This window comes from Rhipicephalus microplus, chromosome 10 (assembly GCF_043290135.1).
Source record: "Rhipicephalus microplus isolate Deutch F79 chromosome 10, USDA_Rmic, whole genome shotgun sequence".
NCBI lineage: Eukaryota > Metazoa > Arthropoda > Arachnida > Ixodida > Ixodidae > Rhipicephalus > Rhipicephalus microplus.
Window position 1 is genome coordinate 94,924,101 of NC_134709.1, and position 19,772 is coordinate 94,943,872.

Sequence of the window (19,772 nt, forward strand, 5' to 3'; positions counted from 1 at the left end):
TGTCGCTAGAGCTCTTGATTGTTCTGAAGCTGTGAGAGTAGTACACAGCGAAAGAGAATCAGTAATTATCATTGCACTCTCTTCGTTTGAAGGAAGTTTTCGTAGCGCTAAAATAATAGCCAGGAGCTCAGCTTCGAAAACCGGAGTGAAGTCTGGTAGTCTTACCGAGAATGACCAACCGAGGTAATCTGAGACGATTCCTACTGCTGCCTTTTCTTTATTCACAGAAGCGTCTGTGGCTATTATGTTCTTTATTTCCGCATGAGCTATGTAGTCTTCTAACCTGTCATTTAAGTAACTCGAAGATTGAAACTTAGATAGTGGGGGAAAAATTTCATCACATTCTATCGTAATATTGTGATTTAATGCTTTGGTTCCAATTACCGATCTGATATCCACCTTTATGCTTTCAAGTTTCTTTTGTACAAAAATAATCTGGGGAGTACGAAAGCGTGGCCAGTGAGCGAGGAAGAAGGCGTCGGGGTCACTAATAAAGGCATATGCAGACCGTCTCGCTGATAAGCCGTAAAATTTCAAGTATGTTTGTACTGTTAAGATACGGAATCGGCAAAGAATAGTTGGTATGCGAGCTTCCTGATATAGTACATTAATAGCGACATACCTGGGGAGTCGCAAACACAACCGTAACGCTTCTCGCTCTAATAGAACTAACGGTTTAATTTTGTACGTAGGGCCACCCGAAAATAATATACACCCAAATTCGAGTATTGGGCGCATGTACATTTTATATATCATTAATAAGGTGTGTCTACGTAACCCATATTTTCTGTTGCTCAACCTTCGCAATAAGCCTGAAGCTCGTTGTGCCTTTGCCACGTTATAGTCTATGTGAGGGCTCCAGTTAAGTTTCTCGTTATAAATAATGCCCAAATATTTGATAGACTCTACTTGTGGAATCGGTTCCTGATTATAAAGTACTGAAATTTGAATAGAATCTGCTATAGGGAACACCAGGAGCGCACTTTTACTTATGTTTAGAGACAATGAAATTGAATGCAGCCAAATTTCAAGAGAATACATGTACTTTTGCAATTTTTGATGCAAAGAATAAATGTCACTATCTGCAACGAAAAATGCAATGTCGTCTGCATAAATGTAGACAGTGATATCTCGTTCAATGGGAATTGAGCTCATCAACACATTGAATAACAGCGGAGATAGGACCGCCCCTTGAGGTACTCCACGTTGCTGTTTGAATTTAGATGAGTGACATCCATCCTTTGCACAATAAAATTCTCTCGATTTTAGAAACTCTGCTACCCAATCAACAATATAACGCGGAAAGTCACATTCGTGTAAAGAATTCAATAAAATTGAGTGCTCAACGCTATCATAAGCTTTAGCTATGTCTAGTGTTACTAGTACCGCGTATTGTCGTCTTTTTCGGGCAAGCTGTATTCGGCTCTCTAAGTCGGCATGAGCACACCAAATTGAGCATTCGCTACGAAAACCTATTTGAAATGGTTTCAATATTAGCTTGTCAGCCATCCAAACTTTTATTCTATTATTGAGAACTCTCTCTATAATTTTGATCAGGTGAGATGTTAGAGAGATTGGTCTGATGTTGTCAATGTTAAAACCTGACCCTTGTTTTTTTAATATGGGAATCACTCTAGCTATTTTCCAGTCATGTGGTATCCAGGCATTGCTTAAGGAATAGTTTATAAGGTTGAGCTGTACAGCAAGATGCCTGCTTCGTTGTCGTCTGGAAAAACCACCTGACCCACTAGCTGAAATCTACAAAACATTCCTATCGTCGTTCTATTTCATATAAACACGTGTCAATATCATGACATTCATTTCATGATTTTCATATTATGACTAGTCAAATATGCTGTCACACAGTCATGTTATGCCATACCAAGTTTGGTATCGATACCATTATCCAAACGGCCAGGAGAGATGAAAATCGTAGGCGGCTAGATAGATAGATAGATAGATAGATAGATAGATAGATAGATAGATAGATAGATAGATAGATAGACAGATAGATAGATAGATAGATAGATAGATAGATAGATAGATACGCTCAACGTCATTGAAGTTGGCTAAGAAATGCTTCGGATTAAAAAAAAAACCCTTAAGTCGCTAGGTTTCTCGAGTGCGATTCTATTGAATCCGTCAGTTCATTAACTTAAGACGTATACGGGAACTCTTATACTGTGTGCCATTTCGTAAAATAAAAAAAAACTTCCAGAGGTTGTACAGGCTCAAATTATTGTTGATTAAAGCATGTCCCTTTTTTCTATGTGATATCGCGAGCTATACACTTCCAAATTTACAGCAAACCTTAAGGCTTCTGACATAGACCGAAAAAAAGTGAATGGTGTTATCTCGATGCAATATTCACCCACTATTCTCATGATCCATCGAAGTAGTGTATGTGGTTGCAGGATTCGGTTCCTTTATTTAATGTCGTGGGTTCGATGCTAGCCGCGCCAGTGACATTTCAATAGAGGCGCAATGCTACAAGGTCACGTGCTGTGCCTTCGAAGTAAGCGTGCGTTAAAGACAACATAGCGTAATTTCCTAAGCCCTCCGCTATAACGCGCTCCTCATGATCTTATCGGGGTTCTGGCTTGTGAATACCCACAAACTGTTACTACATTTGTATTTGTCTGCTTTGAGAGGGAAGCTAGTGCGAATAGTCGAGGGTTTGCAGATATGTATATATTGTGTGTGGCCTTTCTTTCGAGGCGGCTGGTGCTGGAGGTGTCCACTGTACTTATGGTAGCCTACAATGCTTTACAGACAGACAGACAGACAGACAGACAGACAGACAGACAGACAGACAGACAGACAGACAGACAGACAGACAGACAGACATACAGACAGACAGACAGACAGACAGACAGACAGACAGACAGACAGACAGACAGACAGACAGACAGACAGACAGACAGACAGACAGACAGACAGACAGACAGATAGACAGACAGACAGACAGACAGACAGACAGACAGATAGATAGATAGATAGATAGATAGATAGATAGATAGATAGATAGATAGATAGATAGATAGATAGATAGATAGATAGCGAACTTTATAAAGGTTCTGAAGAGCCAGCCATTGCAGTCCTACAGAAGACCCCTAGCTTGCTGTCGGCTAATCCCACGTTCGAGCCGGGAGGCCACGCTTCTCTGCTCTCTCACAGACCTTGCGGATTGCCTTAGCTGATTGCCTGATTGTTCCAGTTTGGAGCTCGTGATGACCTTCTCCCACTCCTCGCGTAGAAGTCCTGTAAAACAGGGTACTGCCAGAGCTTGTGGGCTAAAGTACAGAACATTCTCTGCAATCAGGGCCATGAGGATCTATCTCTGTGGGGAGTCTTCGAACTTGTTTAATTTCAGAAGCGAAGCTCTTTAAGCCGTGGGTCTTGCGTCGTCGATGTATGTAATAGTGGTACGTAGCCACCTCTCGTGATGTCCTTAGAATGTACGCTGGATGATTGTAGTTCTATATGATGAATATATGATGAAAAGATGAGAGATGGTGGTACTTGGAGTGTTAACTAGATGAACAAACAGACAGACAACAGACCGACAGAGGAACGCGGCCAGTGGACGGATGATTCACGCTTTAGTGATGAAACCCTCCAGCGCTTTGCCCCACTCATCATCGTTCACTCCGTGGATATGCTGTGATTTTTTTAACACGATAGCGTTAGAGAGCTTGTATTGCAGAAATTCCGTCATCATCGTCGGCACCGTTGGTTGGGAGCGAAAAATTGTGCGTGAAAGAAAACTCGAGAAAGAATGAAATTTTGGGTCCCATTGAGGATCGAACCAGGGCCGTTACCGGGGCAAGCAAGTCTCCTACCACAAAGCCACGAATTGTCATGCAATAAAAGGAGTCACGACGAAAACAAACCTGTTCGGCGATTTGTAGGCCCATTTGGGAGGCCATCAAACTACGTCAAAAAAGGCCGGGATTGTGCAGCCATCGCCACTAAAAACCCGCAGGAATGTTCAAACAGCTCTAAAAATGGACAACTATGTCCATCTAGCAGACACATATGCTTTTCCAGAGACGATGACCAAGCAAACAGCAAAATCTAGATGATGTGCTGCCTTCTGTGAGGCATTGTGAGACTCTTTATGGCCTCGGAGATGGCAAGCGCGCCGCGTGTATCTTGAAGGCCATGCGATTCTTGCTTTAGATCGAAAACCTGTATGCCTCAACGACGAGGGATTAGTCGACCACTCTTCCTTTCCCCTTTCTCCATAGGATCGGCTGAGTGGAGTGGCATGTTTGACAATAAGCTGGAAGACCATTACATTGTCCTGCCCCAGCGAAGTCAGGCAAGTTTGGCACGTGTACTGGGAGCCGTTTTTTCGAACCTCACACAACTGCCAGAAGAGTTCTTGGAAATTAAGGTCATCTAAGATCATCGGACGTGCGGGAAATCTTGGTGACGTGTACGAAACGTCGGTGCAGTGCGTTTGTGACCATATTTGGGCATCGTGTAGACGCCCTTTCCACGTGCATTGTGTGGTGTCTTTTCCCGCCTTCATGGGTGGAGCACCTAGATCCTTGAGCGCCGTATTGGCTGAAGACGCGGACAATGCGCCCAGGGTCGGCAACGTGGCGCTATATAAGCGGAACACTTTTGTATATTTTAAGTTCTACAGTTCAACAGTTCTCCTGTACAGTTCTTGACTTCTACTTGATCACCTTTTTCAAATTCTCGGTTACTAACCATGTAAATAAATTGTCGTTCTTACGAGCACCTCATCTGACTTGTTCGACGATGGGTTTTAGGACGGGGGCCCGCTACCAAACTAAGACCTACGGGAGCCGGAGTCGCAACAGTGCGTAGAAAAAGTGGGGAAGGCGAGAAACAGACCACTTCCTCGTCTTTGAACTCGAACTGGTCTAAGGGCTTTGAAATTTTCTTCAAATTTTCAGGCGACATCATAGCGTGCGTATAGCTCTGTATGGTCGCATGTGGTGGTGAAGCAGATTTGAGTGTCGGTGTAGGAGTGCTCGAGCATGATGCAACAGCCATCAATGCCAAATGAAAACTTCCGATAATGTGTGGCTCACGGTGCCGTGAAGCCTGCTGGTACCGGAGACGGACCCAACAAGAATCCAGAGGTGCGGTGTGTGGAACATCATGGTAAGATGCACGAAGCTTGAGCTACACGGACAAATGCAGCCAAGGTGGTTCTGTGCAGGCCACTGTAGCAGTGCCAGATTCGTCGCCACCAAGGTGCACTAGCCCCCCCCCCCCCCCTGCCTCTCCCCACCTGAAATCTGGTTAAAGTGGGGTGATTTATCGAGAGGAGGTGAAAAACTTTATTTGAACAGAGGAGCTCGGAGCACGCAGGCTCCTGGGCCCCCGCGCAATCCCGCTGCGCTCAAGCGTTCGTTTGGTGGTGCTTTATGACGCTGGCAGCCCGGTCGGCAGTCATCCTCTGCTCAACCGGATCCTCTGAACGCAGTAGGGTCTCCCAGTCCTCCCGGGTCTTGAGGCGTTCTAGGGCCCATAGGGGAGAATCCGCCGGGCAGTGAGAAAGGATGTGCATAGCAGATTCAGGGCAGAGGGTACAGGCTGGTGTTGGGAAAATGGGGTGATAGTGCGATAAAGGAGAGGAGCGAGAATAGATTGAAAAATTGGTGGTTTTCGACGTTTTCAAGGATCCCCCCCCCCTTCCCCCGAAAAATATTTTTGGCTACGGACCCAAGCAGCAGTGCTGCAGCCTAAAAGCATAGGTCGAACGGTGAAAAATGATGTCAATCTGTGAGATCTAACAAACCGGTGCTCTTGCCTCGAATGATGGCAGGCGGCGGGATACCAGCCGAAGATATTTGCCGCATTTCTGAGTGCTTCTTTGGAAACTGTCTTGTGCTATATAGTATCTGTTAAGTCGGTAAACGGGGCTGGCTGCATAGTGCGCATGATAAAATTTCGCGCAGCGCTCATGAGTGTAGGAATAATAATGGAAGAAGGATGGATTGATTGATGATTGATATGTGAAGCGGAACGTCCCAAAACCACCATATGATTATGATAGACGCCGTAGTGGATAGTTCCGAAAATTATGACCACCTGAGATTCTTTAACGTGCACCAAAATCTGTGCAAACGGGCCTACAGCATTTTCACCTCCATTGAAAATACAGCCACCGACGCCGGCATTTCGTCCCGCGACCTGTTGGTCAGCATCCGTAGTACCTTAGCCACTAGACTACCACAGTGGGGTGGAAAAAGGATGGAGAGTTAGTACCTATTCTCCATGTTTCTTGCATCCTTTGTCGTGAGGGCTGCGCGAAATGTTAACATCTTTGCACCGCTTAACTCTGGGAAGCCATGCAGTTTTACTGTTAGCGCTTCTATGTCTTAGGCGCAAAAGCAGGGAGCGAAAGTGTAAGTTCAGCGCACCGAAAATCACGACCTTCACTGTGTATGCCGAGTTATCTGCTATAGAGGTCATTGCTCTCACAGAATTGCTGTCGAAAGCGTTGCTCTTGCGGAATTCGTCCGAGGAGTTCTCTCGACAGCAGATGGCTAGCCACTGCAAGACTCAAAAGGCAAATGCGTACGGACGGCGTTGTACGTTTAGTTTTGTTGTTGGGTGTACTTCGCGTTTGTTGTTACATTTTTTTAAAATCACCATCTGCACTTTAATATGCGTCGAATTGGCAGGTACAAAAGTGAACGCTTCATAGCGTGTGTTTTTTTTTACGATCGTCTCTATATCTTTTGCGCTCGCTTTCTACTTGGCACGCTTGTAAACTTTAACGCCGCTTGACATATATGTCCATGTGAAACGTACGCGATAGGAGGCTTCACACACGCGCCCTATACTCGAATGAAGGCGCCAATCATATGTCATCCGGGCCAATATTGCCGTCTTTTTCGTGCTGATATTTATGTGTCCTACTAAAGCTGAGGACGCCCGTCTGCCCAGGCTTCGAATACTCCGTATGACACCCTGGCCATGTTAATCGGAACAGGTCTCGCAAATGCGTCGGCGTTATACGCATCTTCTGTGGCAGCTGCACTCACCTGTTCCACAGGGTTTGGTCCTTCCAGTATAATAGAAGTATCTCGAAATGTACATAGCAGACGGTGAAGGGGTGGCAGGAGGCCTTGCCCATCCCAGCTCACTTGGATCAGATGAGCCTCTTGCTCAGAGCACGAGTTGCTGCTCTGTCGAACGGAGCTCAATCCTTTCCAGCAGTAACCGCTGCAGACGGAACTTTTTCAGCATTGAATATTTCACTCAATCATCTATATGTGCAACACGTGGCGAGAAGGATTTTGGCAAGAATGGCTTAGAAGCACTAATTTCTTTTTGCGTTTGAAGCAGTAGAACACTAAGCTTTCGACCTCAACGTTCCTAGTCATATCGTAATTCGGGGTCGTATAACCTCAACAGAGAATATTATTTGTTATTCTCCAGAAAAGTACGCATTGATGTCGCCGTGTCAGGAAACTCGACTTTTAGTGTTGCTTTATCACCAGAAAAAAATTACTTTTTTTTTCTTTCTGAATGCTAGACTTTCGCCTCGCTTTAGGTCCACCTGCTTGAGCAGCTACGGTGCACAAGAAGTTAAAATTCCGAGGACGTTCCCGGGCCTACTTCAGGAATGGCCACAAGCGTTATGCTCAGCTTTCGCTTTCGCAAGCGTCGCAATCCTCACTGCTCTTTGACTTCTCAACGCCAGTCGCACGTTAATTTCAAAAGATGCACCCCCTGAAAATTTTTTGGAGGGGTGGGGGGGCCTTGATCCCACGATCGAAATGGGTTTCTGTAGTGATTTCCATTAAAGTGAGTGGTTTTCTTTAATTGGCAGTGATGCAGCGTAAATTCCTTTATGCTGCCAAAAACGTTGGGATTGGGAGTTGTACAGCCGTGGCCACGTCTGTATAGAGCGCGCGAGGAGCTGGTTTTTGCTCTGCAGGGCAAAACCTCGAGGCAGTTTCGGGCTCTGAAGTGCTGTATATAAGAAGCATGTGCGGCCTAGCTGTCAGGCTGACCCCATCAGAGTCCGAAGCTGCCTCGAGGTTTCGCTCCGCGGAGCGAAAACCAGCTCCCCGCGTGCTCTACACAAATGTGGCCGCGGCTGTACATCCGGATCCTTGACTCCGTTACCTAGGGGAAAAGGAAGTCGAAGGCACGAATATTGGGTGCATGTACATGCGCCCAATTTCATTTGCACCTCACCAGATTTCATTCTCACTTTTTTTCTACTGCCGCAGATTTCACATCTTCGTGTACCTTTTTGCGCTGAGCACAGGCTGTGTTATCTATGTAGACACACGACCACCTGCGACTTTTCAATACAAACATGCTCGCTTGCTGCAGTGACTAAAAAAATAATTATTTAAACTTAGGTAATTGGATGTCTGACAGCTATAATATTTTATATTGCGTGCCTCAGGATACAGAACTTATTGGCAAATGGGGTTTTCACGTTCTTTCCAGAGTTGAATTTTAACAAAACCGTAAAGCTTAACGTTGAACACCTGGAATATGTGCGTTTTAACGTGGGTCTAGTGGCTAGTGGCTAAGGCATCAATGGTGGTCTAGTAGCTAAGGCACTCGGCTGCTGACCCACAGGTCGTGGCGGCTGCATTTTTGGTGGAGGCGAAAATTCTTTAGGCCCGTGTGCTTAGCTTTAGGTTGTCGCCCCGCCGTGGTGGTTTAGTGGCTAAGGTACTCGGCTGCTGACCCGCAGGTTGCGGGTTCAAATTTCGGCTGCGGCGGCTTCATTTCCAATAGAAGCGGAAATGTTGTAGGCCTATGTGCTCAGATTTGGGTGCACGTTGAAGAACCCCAGGTGGTCGAAATTTTTGGAGCCCTCCACTACGGCGTTCTCTCATAATCATATGGTGGTTTTGGGACGTTAAACCCAACATATCAATCATCAAGCTTTAGGTTGTCGGGCCGATGGGCTCTATCTGTAGCACGAACGGTGGCAGCAGGGCGAGGGGATGACAGGCGCATGGCACATGTGCGGGACGAGCGTCAGCATCCAAAAAGCCACAGGGGGCGGAAAAGTGGCGGGGGAGATAAAAAGGGGTGCGAGTAGAGCCCGGGGGCTTTTCTGTGGCAGGCGAGCGATCAGATGTGCTGTCAGTCGCGCTAGGCACGATGAGGCTTTCCTCCGTGCGTGCTACAGAGGGGAGACCACGCCGGTTTTGGGGACGTCGGCTTAGGTCGATGGCTCGTATTCTACGACGAATCGCGTGTGAGTTTTCATTTACTGCTGGTATGTTTCGTGCTGGCTTTCCTGCCGTTGTTTCGCTGCGTATGTTTCATTGACCGCTGGTCCGCGAGGATTGTGTGTTCCTAGATTTCGGTTTTCCTGTGTGCGTTAGTGTCCTGTTGAGCCGGTTCGGAAGGCTATTTGTTATTATAGTTTGAATAGTGCATTGAAGGTGGTTTTCGCAACCTGCGTTGCTGGCTCGCGCACTGCGAATTTTGGCTCACTGACCCCCCTGAGTGGCGGGGCCTTCAAGGTGCACCTTAAAGTGCCCCAGGGGGTGGAAATTCCCTCCCGGAGCCCTGCACTACATGGCGCCTCTCATGTACAGCAGTGAGCACTGTTAGGGTGAACACGCGAGCGCGTGGCTAACGGCACTGTCAGCGCCCCGTTACGGTCATCACTGAAAACATTGCGCATGCGCATCACGCCTTCCACAAAATAATTGTTCTGCCGCACGCATGATGTCATGAATGCACTTGTTCGTCATCTGCTTGCCGCATTTTTGTTTTCTAAGCCCATGCATCCCGCGTTTTAAGATTTCTTTAAACATCTGTGCTTGAACAGAACAAGACAAAAAAGTTGTATATCTATGGGGGCGTGTCTATTCGTTCCCTTCAAGGTTGTTGTGCATGCAACGCCGTATATAAAACAACCAAACATATTTTGCAGCCGTTCATTCTGTCACCAGATCGTATTATGGCTAGGGTTCCTGATGATGAACGGCGCTCAATTGTCGATCTTTCACTGAAAGATTACGCCCAGTGGTATATTGGCGCTTTAGTTAATAGGCTCCTGGAGGCTGAGAACAGGATAATTCAAGCCTACAAGTATGAAGGTCGCATTCAGGATGCACCTCGCGCACCCCGCCCTAAAGCTACCACAGACAATGAAGACGCCCTCATAGTTGCAGCTGCTGTTCGTAGCCCTTTCTTTCCAGCCCCAGCAATACACGAGGACTTCGATTTGGACGTTTCGGACACCACTGTTCGACGTCGCCTGCGTACTGCGGGCCTTCGCAGTCGCGTCGCAGCGCAGAAGGCACTACTAACGGTGGCACACAAGGACGCACGACGGCAGTCCTCTGAGTTGCACGAAGCATGGACATCAGAAGAGTGGGGTCGCGTCATCTTTTTGGATGAGTCGACGTTTTCGACGCGACAAGACCAAATATTGCGTGTTTGGAGACTAACAGGCACACGGTGAGGCGAACTTCCTGCTTTGAAAAGCAATTCTTTTAGTTAACGTCAAAATGCCACGCAGGAACGACCCAGACAATGTGCAAGGTGTTTCTGCCAGGGGGAGATCGAGTGTGAGCGTGTGGGGTGCTGTTTCAAGATATGGTTTAGGACCCCTGCAACGTATACGTGGACACTTATCGTCGGAACAATACCGCAACATTTTGAACAATATGTTGTTTCCATATGTGAGCAGTGTATTCCCAGACGGTGATTACCTGTTCCAACAGGCCGGTCACCGTCATACACGGCGCGGGCTGGCAAGGAGTTCCAGGCGGAGCAGCACATGCAGCTACTGGAATGGCCTTCGTAAGGAGAGGACCTGATTGTGATAGAAAACGTGCGGGGCCGTCTGAAGGCTTTTTTGGCAAGGAAGCCCTTTTATTCCGCGACTTCGGACCAGTTGTGGGCGCAAGTCAGCAACGAGAGGGAAAGGCTGAAAGCCGATCGGGAATATGTTCGATCACTTTACTACACGTTACCGTCCAGAATAGCTGCAGTCCTTGCTGTAAGTGGTCATATGAATCGCTATTAGATTTGCTCATGTTTTTATATTTGTTCTCATGGTCTTGTTTAACTTGAATTGCAAAAGTGCAATTTTCTTGAATAAAAGTTTAATAATTATTCCTCTTGCACTCACTTTTTTCCTTCACGCCCCAATCTTCAATCTAGATGGACCTTGAAATGCAGAAGGTGTCAGCTCAGCGAACAAAAAATGCGGCTAGCAGACGGCGAACAAGCGTATTGATGACGTGATGCGCGCAATGGAAAGAGTGTTTCGCAAAGCACATGCTGCGCATGCAATGTTTCCAACGATGGCTGTTACGTGGCGCTGATAGTGCCATCGGCCACGCACTCGCGTGTTCACCCTAACAGTGCTCACCACTGTACAAATGATGGTTTTGGGAAGTTAAACCCGGGCATTTATTATTATTATTATTATTATTATTATTATTATTATTATTATTAATATTTGAGGCTGATCCCTTTGTATCAGGCGGGCTAGAATAATACAGGCGTACACACCCGTATCTGCATGCCTTCACTTTGGTCCACACAAATCCCTACCGCTGCGTCGCGCGCCATCACTGTACCAGCCTTGTTTGGGTGGTGCGTACTGTCACATAGTTCACTGTACCAGCCGCTCTATCGCCTGCGGGTGGCCCCGGGTCATTTTTGTGAACAAACCCCAGAGCCTCGGGCAGTGTGGTGCCCTCTCATTGGCGTGGGCCTAAACAAGTACAGCATAGCGTGGCCGCCGCGATCGGCTGCCGGCAGCGCGCCGTTGCTCCGGCCGTCCCATTCGGTGTGGAGGCAATGGGAGCGGTGTAATTTTGCTAACTCCGACACACGCCGCAAGGCGGCCCCGTTAGCCTAAGGTTTGTAAGGGGTGGCGCAGACATGGACGCTGCCCGGCTTGGTGTTCGCTGATGATCTGGTATTACTGGCTGAGCGCAGCAGTGACCTTCAGAGGTTGGTAACACTGGCGGCCGACCACCTGAAGAGCCTGGACCTTCACTTCAATGCCAAAAAAATCGGCCATATTGCAGTTTTCAGGCATGGAGACCATTGATGTGCAGCTTCCCGATGGAGGAAGCATTCCGGTATCAAACCAGTACCGGTATCTCAGTGTCAACCTTTGCACCTCCGCAGATATCTATGACAAGCAAGAGGAGCACGTTCTACAGGCTTCTGTGAGGGCCGCCAACGTGCTGCGACGGCGGAGTCTGTGGGGGTGCAACCGGTTTGTACTGGTGCGTGAACTGTGGAAGGCAGTACATGTGCCAGTGCTGACATTCGCCAACGCCGTCATCTGCCTGTCTGCAGCAAAACGCCAGTGGTTGGAAAGAGGTCAGCGTGAGGTCGGGCGACTGGCGCTGGCGTGTCATGGACGTGTGGCTGTCGAAGCTGTACAAGGCGACCTCGGATGGTCAAGTTACGAGGCACGCAAGGCAAGGAGCAAGGCGGCCTACGAAGGACGTCTTCGCCTCATGAACGACCAGCGGTGGGCCCGTCGTGTATTTAGATACACAGCTATCAAGGGCATGAACACACCATGGCGCAGGCGTCTCCACAATCGGTGCTACAAGTACTCCCTTTTTACTGACCCTGTCCAGGAGGACAGTGAGAGGAAATGGGCAGTAGGAGTACGGAATAGAGTGCAGGAAGCTGAGACGTCGATGTGGCAGGCGGCTATGGAGAAGAAACCCAGCCTGGCCCTATACAGAGCTCACAAGGCCACCATCTCCACCGAACGATTATACGACAATAATGTCGGCAGTGCGCTTCTGTTTGAGGCCCGTGCTGGAGCGCTCCGTACTCAGGTGTATTGCCGTCACTTCGACCCGTCGTTGGCTGACGGCACTCTGCAGTGCAGGACATGCGGGAAAGACGAGGAGAACATTGAACACCTGGTGCTTCAGTGCGAACGCCTGTGTCCCCGTCAGACAGATGGCGCCACACTACCGGAGGCACTCGGCTTTGTGAAAGACTGCGGCGCACCGGGAGGCGACAGCCGCGATACCAACGTGCACCCCCTGGCAGCGACAGCAATAACCAAAGCAAGGCTTCTACAGTGGTGGTCAAGGAGACAGTGAACAATTGTGATGTTCATGGACCTGGTGGGATTTTTCTTTCCTTTTTTTTCTCGTTCCGGTCAGGACACTAAAAGGTGCCCCCCCGGTATAAAGGGGAAGACCACAGAGATCGTCATGATCATCATCATTGTAGGTCCAGTTCAGGCTGTCAAGGTGGATAGACGTGTTTTTTAGCGCCCCAGATTGACTGCGCAGATAAGTGTTTTTGCATGTTTTGAGCTTGTTTTTATAATTATAAGGCAGCGGTTGAAATCTTCATAGCGCTTATTTTATGGTACGCCTTTTTCGGGGGCCAGTCACCAGGTATTTATTAGTACGGGTGTGTGTGTTTGAATTTTTTGTTGTTGTTTTTTTTTCTTTTGCCACCCCGTGGGGGAGGTGCGCGTACATTGAACACGCAAATTTTTGTAGTAGAGCTTAGACTTTCTTTTTTTTCGTAGTGCAGGGCTCGAGTTTAGTAATTATCGAGTATAGAGACAATTGGTGTCAGAAAGGCATGGTTAAAAAGACTGTAAAGTGTTCAGGATGTGGAGTGGGTTTGAAAGAGGACCCAAGCATAGAAGCGGATGGAGAAGAGGCTGACGCGAAGTGTAGGCAATGTGAGGTCGAGGAAAAAATGGAGAAAATGATGGTTGCCCAGAGTGAACTGCTGATGAGAATCGCCGAGCTCGAGACTGCGTTGGCGACAGAGCAAGAGAAAACGAGGGCAATGGGACAAAGACTGAAGTCCGCCGAGGAAGCGCTAGCGAAGCTGAACAAAGAAGCGACCTACCGAGAGAACAGTAGGGAACCGGCAACCAGAACGGTGGAGAAGAAAAAGCAAGCAAGTTTGGAAAAAACAGGTTTAGCAGGTTCAACTGTCGCAAGGCCCAGCTTCAGCGAGGTAGTGGTGGAGCAGGGAGGGAACAAAGCAGCCGGCGTCACAGGTGCAAGTAGCCCCCAGGTGCAGAACGCTCCAGCTGAAAAGTCACAGCATGTGATAATCGCCGGGGACTCGAATTTAAATCGATGCACAGAAGCCATCAAAGAGAGGGTAAGAGGTGACAAGAGGGTTGCAGTAGGGGCGTTCCCAGGACGCAAGCTAAAACAGTCATGAGGCAAGCGAGCGCACAGCTCAAAGCGACGGCTGATAGACGAAACCTCGTGATAATTTCAGGCGGTTTAAACGATGTCTTAAATGAAGATGCAGAAGGACTAGCAGCCACACTGGCGAAAGGCGTCGATGACATGCGTGCCACTTCTCCTAGGTACAGGTAGTGATATATGCACGATACCGGAGGTACCGGTGCGTGATAGCAACCTGCAAAGAGCGGCGGTCAACGCAAACCAAGAGATATGGCGGAAGAGTCGAGAGAAAGGCTTTGAGGTGGTGGAAATAAACAGAGAGGTGCATAGGTTGGGGGGGGGGGGGTTCAACGAGACAGAATTCACTTCGATGGGCGGCTAGGTCATGAGGTGGGTTGGCGACTTGCAGGACGCGCAGTAGCTTTTTTGGGGGACAAGCGAGCCCTTCGGGGTGCAGGATAGCTAGTAACGAGGAAAACAACCAGGGAGACTCTTCGACAGGTGGTATGGACAGATACGATTCCAAAGTGGCTCCAATATCTAAGATCGGTATAGTTCGGGGCATAAATAGACGTAGCCACGAGCGCCGAGCCAATTCAGACATAGCGTATATTAATATGCAGGGTGGTAGGAACAGGCTGAAGTGGGAAGAGATAGAAGAACAGCTAAGGGAAGAGAGGCCGATGGTATACGGTTTTGTAGAAACACATCTCAGGGACATGGAACAACCTCCGAACAATCCGGACTACGCGTGGGAATATTGTAATAGAACAGAAGGCAGCAGAAAGGGGGGTGGTAGGGGGCATTCATTCATAAAAGTACAGACTGGCAAAGGGTCAAGCAGGAGTGCAAGGAACATTTATGGCTAAAAGGGAAAGTGGCAGGTCAAATGACACTCCTTGGTTTCGTGTACTTGTGGACGGGAGCAAAGGCCAGAGAGGAAAACCAGGCAATGGTAGAGTGTATATCAAAGAACATTCAGGAGTTAGGAAGAGAGTGCGAGATAATTTTACTAGGAGACATGAATGCGCACATAGAAGATATAGATGGGTATACCGACGCGACAGGCAAAATGATCATGGATATGTGTGAAAGGCTTGATTTGATCATTTGCAACAGTACCGAGAAGTGTGAAGGGCAAACAACATAGGAGGTAGGAAGGCTTCAGTCGACGATAGATTATGCACTTATGTCACATAGGATGTATGATAAGCTCAGGGGAATGCACATAGATGAAGGTGGCTCCAGAAGTCTGGGTAGCGATCACAAACGTATCAAGATACGTTTTGGAAGAGCAGTGAAAGTGGGAAGGAGACAAGATGAGCAACTACAGAAAAATTTTGATCCAGAAAGGCAAATTGAAATAGCCCCTAAACAAACTGAGAAAGTAATCACGGAGTATAATAAGACAGTGTTGACATACACAAATCTAATTAGACTCTTTGAGCTAGACCTTGCTAAGACGCGTGACAAGTCACCCCGGAAAAGAAGACACAAACCCAAAAATTGGTGGGATGGGGAAGTTAAGAGAGCCACAGCAAAACGTCAGGAAGCATCTAGGGAACACGGGCATGCTAAGCAGCGGGGTGAACCGACAGATGATGTTGAAAGAAAATGGGCAACCTTTCTAAGCTGTAGAAGGGATGCATCCCTTCTGATCAATGAAAAGATTAGAAGGAAGGGAGCTCAGTGGCTGGCAGAAGTACATAAAAAAGATAGAAAGGCAGCTGCGAAATTTTGGAACCATCTAAACTCCCTAAGAAATGAGACGAGCCTAGAGCAGAGCTTTAAAACTACTGGCCAAGGTGCTAGGCTAGAAGGGGACAAAGCGATTGAATATATAAGAACAAGGGTGACAGAAAAATTTCAACAAAAAAGTACTTTATGCACCACAACAGACAAGGACGAATCAAATGGTGCAATGGCTCCATTATCACAGCAAGAGTGGGAAAGGGCTGAGAAAAGGGTTCTTAGTAGTACATCAACAGGCCCTGATGGCATTCCAATTAGGCTGATAAAGACATTAGGTCCGAAGTCTAAGCAGGCTTTGAGAGAGGCAGTGAGCACAATAATAATCGATGGTGAAGTTCCCGATGGATGGAAACTTAGCAGGATGAGCATGATCTATAAAGGAAAGGGGGACAAAGCTGACATAAACAACAACCGTCCTAAAACAGTGACATCAGTGGTCTACTGGCTGGCGATGCAGATTATAAAGGCAAGACTGCAGGCGTGGATAGAGGATGAGGGGGTGCTGGGGGAACTGCAGAATGGGTTTCGGAAACACAGGTGGTTGGAAGACAATCTGTTCTCCCAGACGCAGTGCATCGAAATAGCAGAAAAGGAACACAGGCCCCTGTGGCTAGCATTTTTGGATATCAAGGGAGCGTACGATACAGTGGTTCAAGAGGAATTGTGGGGAATAGTGGACACACTAGGCGTGGAACATGTAGTCACTAATCTTTTAAAGGGTATCTATAAAGGTAACAAGGTAGTTATAAAGTGAGAAAAACAGGTATCCAAGCCTGCAGAGGTAAAACGGGGGCTTAGGCAGGGGTGCCCCCTGTCACCCTTATTATTCATGATGTACCTACAAGGATTATAGGCAAAATTAGAGGGAAGTGGACTGGGCTTCAACCTCTCTTTAGTCAAACAAGGAAAACTTACTGATCAGGCACTACCAGCATTAATGTACGCAGATGATATAGTGCTAATGGCCAACAACAAGGAAGATTTGCAGAAATTGATGGACATCTGCGGTAATGAGGGAGACAGGTTAGATTTTAGATTCAGTATGGAAAAATCAGCAGTCATGATTTTCAATGACAACGAAGGTAGTGAGCTTAGAATACATGAGGTCACGCTAGAGATAACAGATAAATACAAATATCTGGGCCTATGGATGAGCAATGGGACCAAGTATCAGAGGGAACACGAAATATACGTGACGACTAAAGGTAACAGGAATGCAGCAGTCATGAAAAATAGGGCACTGTGAAATTACAATAGGTATGATGTTGTCAGAGGAATATGGAAAGGAGTCATGGTTCCTGGGCTGACGTTCGGCAATGCGGTCTTGTGCATGAGATCAGAAGTTCAAGCAAGATTAGAAATTAAGCAACGTGGAATAGGTAGGCTTGCTTTAGGAGCTCACGGGAATACACCAAATCAGGGAGTACAAGGTGATATGGGATGGACATCATTTGAGGGCAGGGAAGCTAGCAGCAAGATAAAATTCGAGAAGCGATTGAGAGAAATTGGGGAAGAGCGTTGAGCTAGGAAGGTTTTCAGCTACTTTACATGAAGAATGTCGATACAAAATGGAGGAAGCAAACCAGGAAGTTGACTGGTAAATACTTAGACAACAGCAGGTGGCCAAACCAAAAAGAACTATCAGTTAAGAAGAAACTGAAGGAAACGGAGACTGACATGTGGAGAAGGGGCATGATTAAGAAGTGCGCACTAGAGATCTATCGAACTTTTAAGCACGAAATTGCCAAGGAAAGGATCTATGATAATACTCGGGGTAGTTCTCTACTGTTTGAGGCCAGGACGGGAGTGCTGCGAACCAAGACATATCGGGCCAAATACGGAGGGGTAGACACAGTATGCAGTGCGTGTGGAGAGGAAGAAGAAACTGCTGAACACCTGATAATGTTCTGTAAAGGGCTTCACCCTATAGTTCAGGATGATGGCGCAGAGTTTTTCAAAGAACTGGGGTTTAGGGACCGGGAGGGCAAAATGAACTTAAAGCGGGTAGAAGGAGGTTATCTGATTGGTGGCTAAAGTCAAGGCACGAGGGAAAATTAAACTCTTCACTGCAAAGTACGAATCCTCAAACTCACTTTTTAAGGAAAAAAATAAATATAGTTTTTGGTTCATTAGGTATTACGGCTTGGTGGCGCTAGCCACCGCCCGATCTAAAGGGTACAACCAGCGCCTCCTAGAATTTTCAAGGCCCCTTCACTCGCTTCGTTTCCTTGTCTGACGTCAGCACACCTAGCCCCACGAACTGGTGGGCATTGTGAGGACCGGTTGGGGAATGCAGGCTCAGTGACTCCCTTCGTTAGGGCGAGCCTGTTAGAACTTGTTTGACCCTGGCAAAGCGAGGTTCTACGCTGCACAAGAATTTTGAAATAGTGCTGGTGGACGTTCTTCGGAGATATGTGCAAGTTTTGGCCCTAGCTGTGTTATTTGGAGTTCAAGCAGTGAAGTTTGTTCGCGTGAAATTACCAGGAAGTTCACAGGATGGGCCGCTGCTGCGTGCCGAACTGTCGTGGAAATTATGACGGTGGACCGAAGGTCGCTTGTTCTCCTTCCCTAAGGACGACCGCAGGATAAAATGGAAACGCGCTATTCGTCGCGAGGACGTCAATATCGACACTCTGCGTGATCCGAAGGTAAGCATTTAAAATTTTTACCGATAAACCTTCACATAAAGCGAATTCTGTGTCACAGATCTGTGCTATTGCAGTGCATTACGGAGAAGCGTCACTCTAGATTTCAATCCTTGCTAATTATAACGTTCTAGAATGTAATCAGGCAGAAAAACATATACCAAATGTTGCTAAAATATTTTAAAGCATTCTTTTTGCTTCTGCATATCGCAGGTCTGCGAAGTTCATTTCAAAGCAGAGTGTTTGAGGACTACGACCACTTACACGGATAGCAACGGAAAGACTATAGAAGTTCCGATTAGCCTTACTCGACTAACTGAAGATGCAGTGCCGACGATGTTGCCGAACAGCCCCGCTTATCTATCCGACTGTGCTCCCGTTCGCAAGGAGCCTGACGCAAAACGGAAGCACCGTGAGGTAGACCAGCTACAAAAGGGCCTTCAGATGTCGCTTGTTTCGCACGAAGAGGAGGAACGCAAGAATAGAGTGGCATTTTTCGAGCAGCTCGTGTCACAACTCTCACAACTTAAGTTGTCCGACTATTGGATAGTGAGCAGCACGGACGCTGCAGTTATGTTTCTGCATATTCAGAATAACACAGTACTTCCAGAGGTGGAACGTTTGTTTCCGATGAATTGCACATTTCTGCCTACTGGAAAAAGATGAAGCTGCACATTGCTGATGTTCCCATTCCTGAAAAACTAGAGGACATTCGGAGCTTGTACACTATTCTTCAAAGTGTGGAGCATTTCAATGCTCCAGACGTCTGCGAAAAAGATGAACAATTGAAAGCCTGCTTCCACATTATTTCTTCTATTCTTAATGACCTATCTGATGGTGACCTCCTACCAGAAGAGAAAGTAGAAGCGTTCGAGTTTCTGAAGGAACAGTTGCGCCTTCTTCTTAAAGAGCGAGGAGCTATGAGATATTCTTCAGATATTTTTATATTAGCTAGCATTTTTCATACGATCTCTCCTCACGCGTACAAATTCGTTCGCAACACTGGGAAATTAATGTTACCTCATCCTTCCACAGTATTAAGGCTGTGCAGCAAGTACAATGCAAGTCCTGCAAACGAACAAATCGATGAAGGCTTTTTGCAGTACATTACAAAAAAGTGAGCCTTCTAAAGCCACACGAAAGAGTCGTAACGGCCATGTTAGATGAAATCCACATCCATTAATATTTTGAGTATAAGGGTGGCTCATTAACAGGGACGGCATCGAATTCCTCTGAA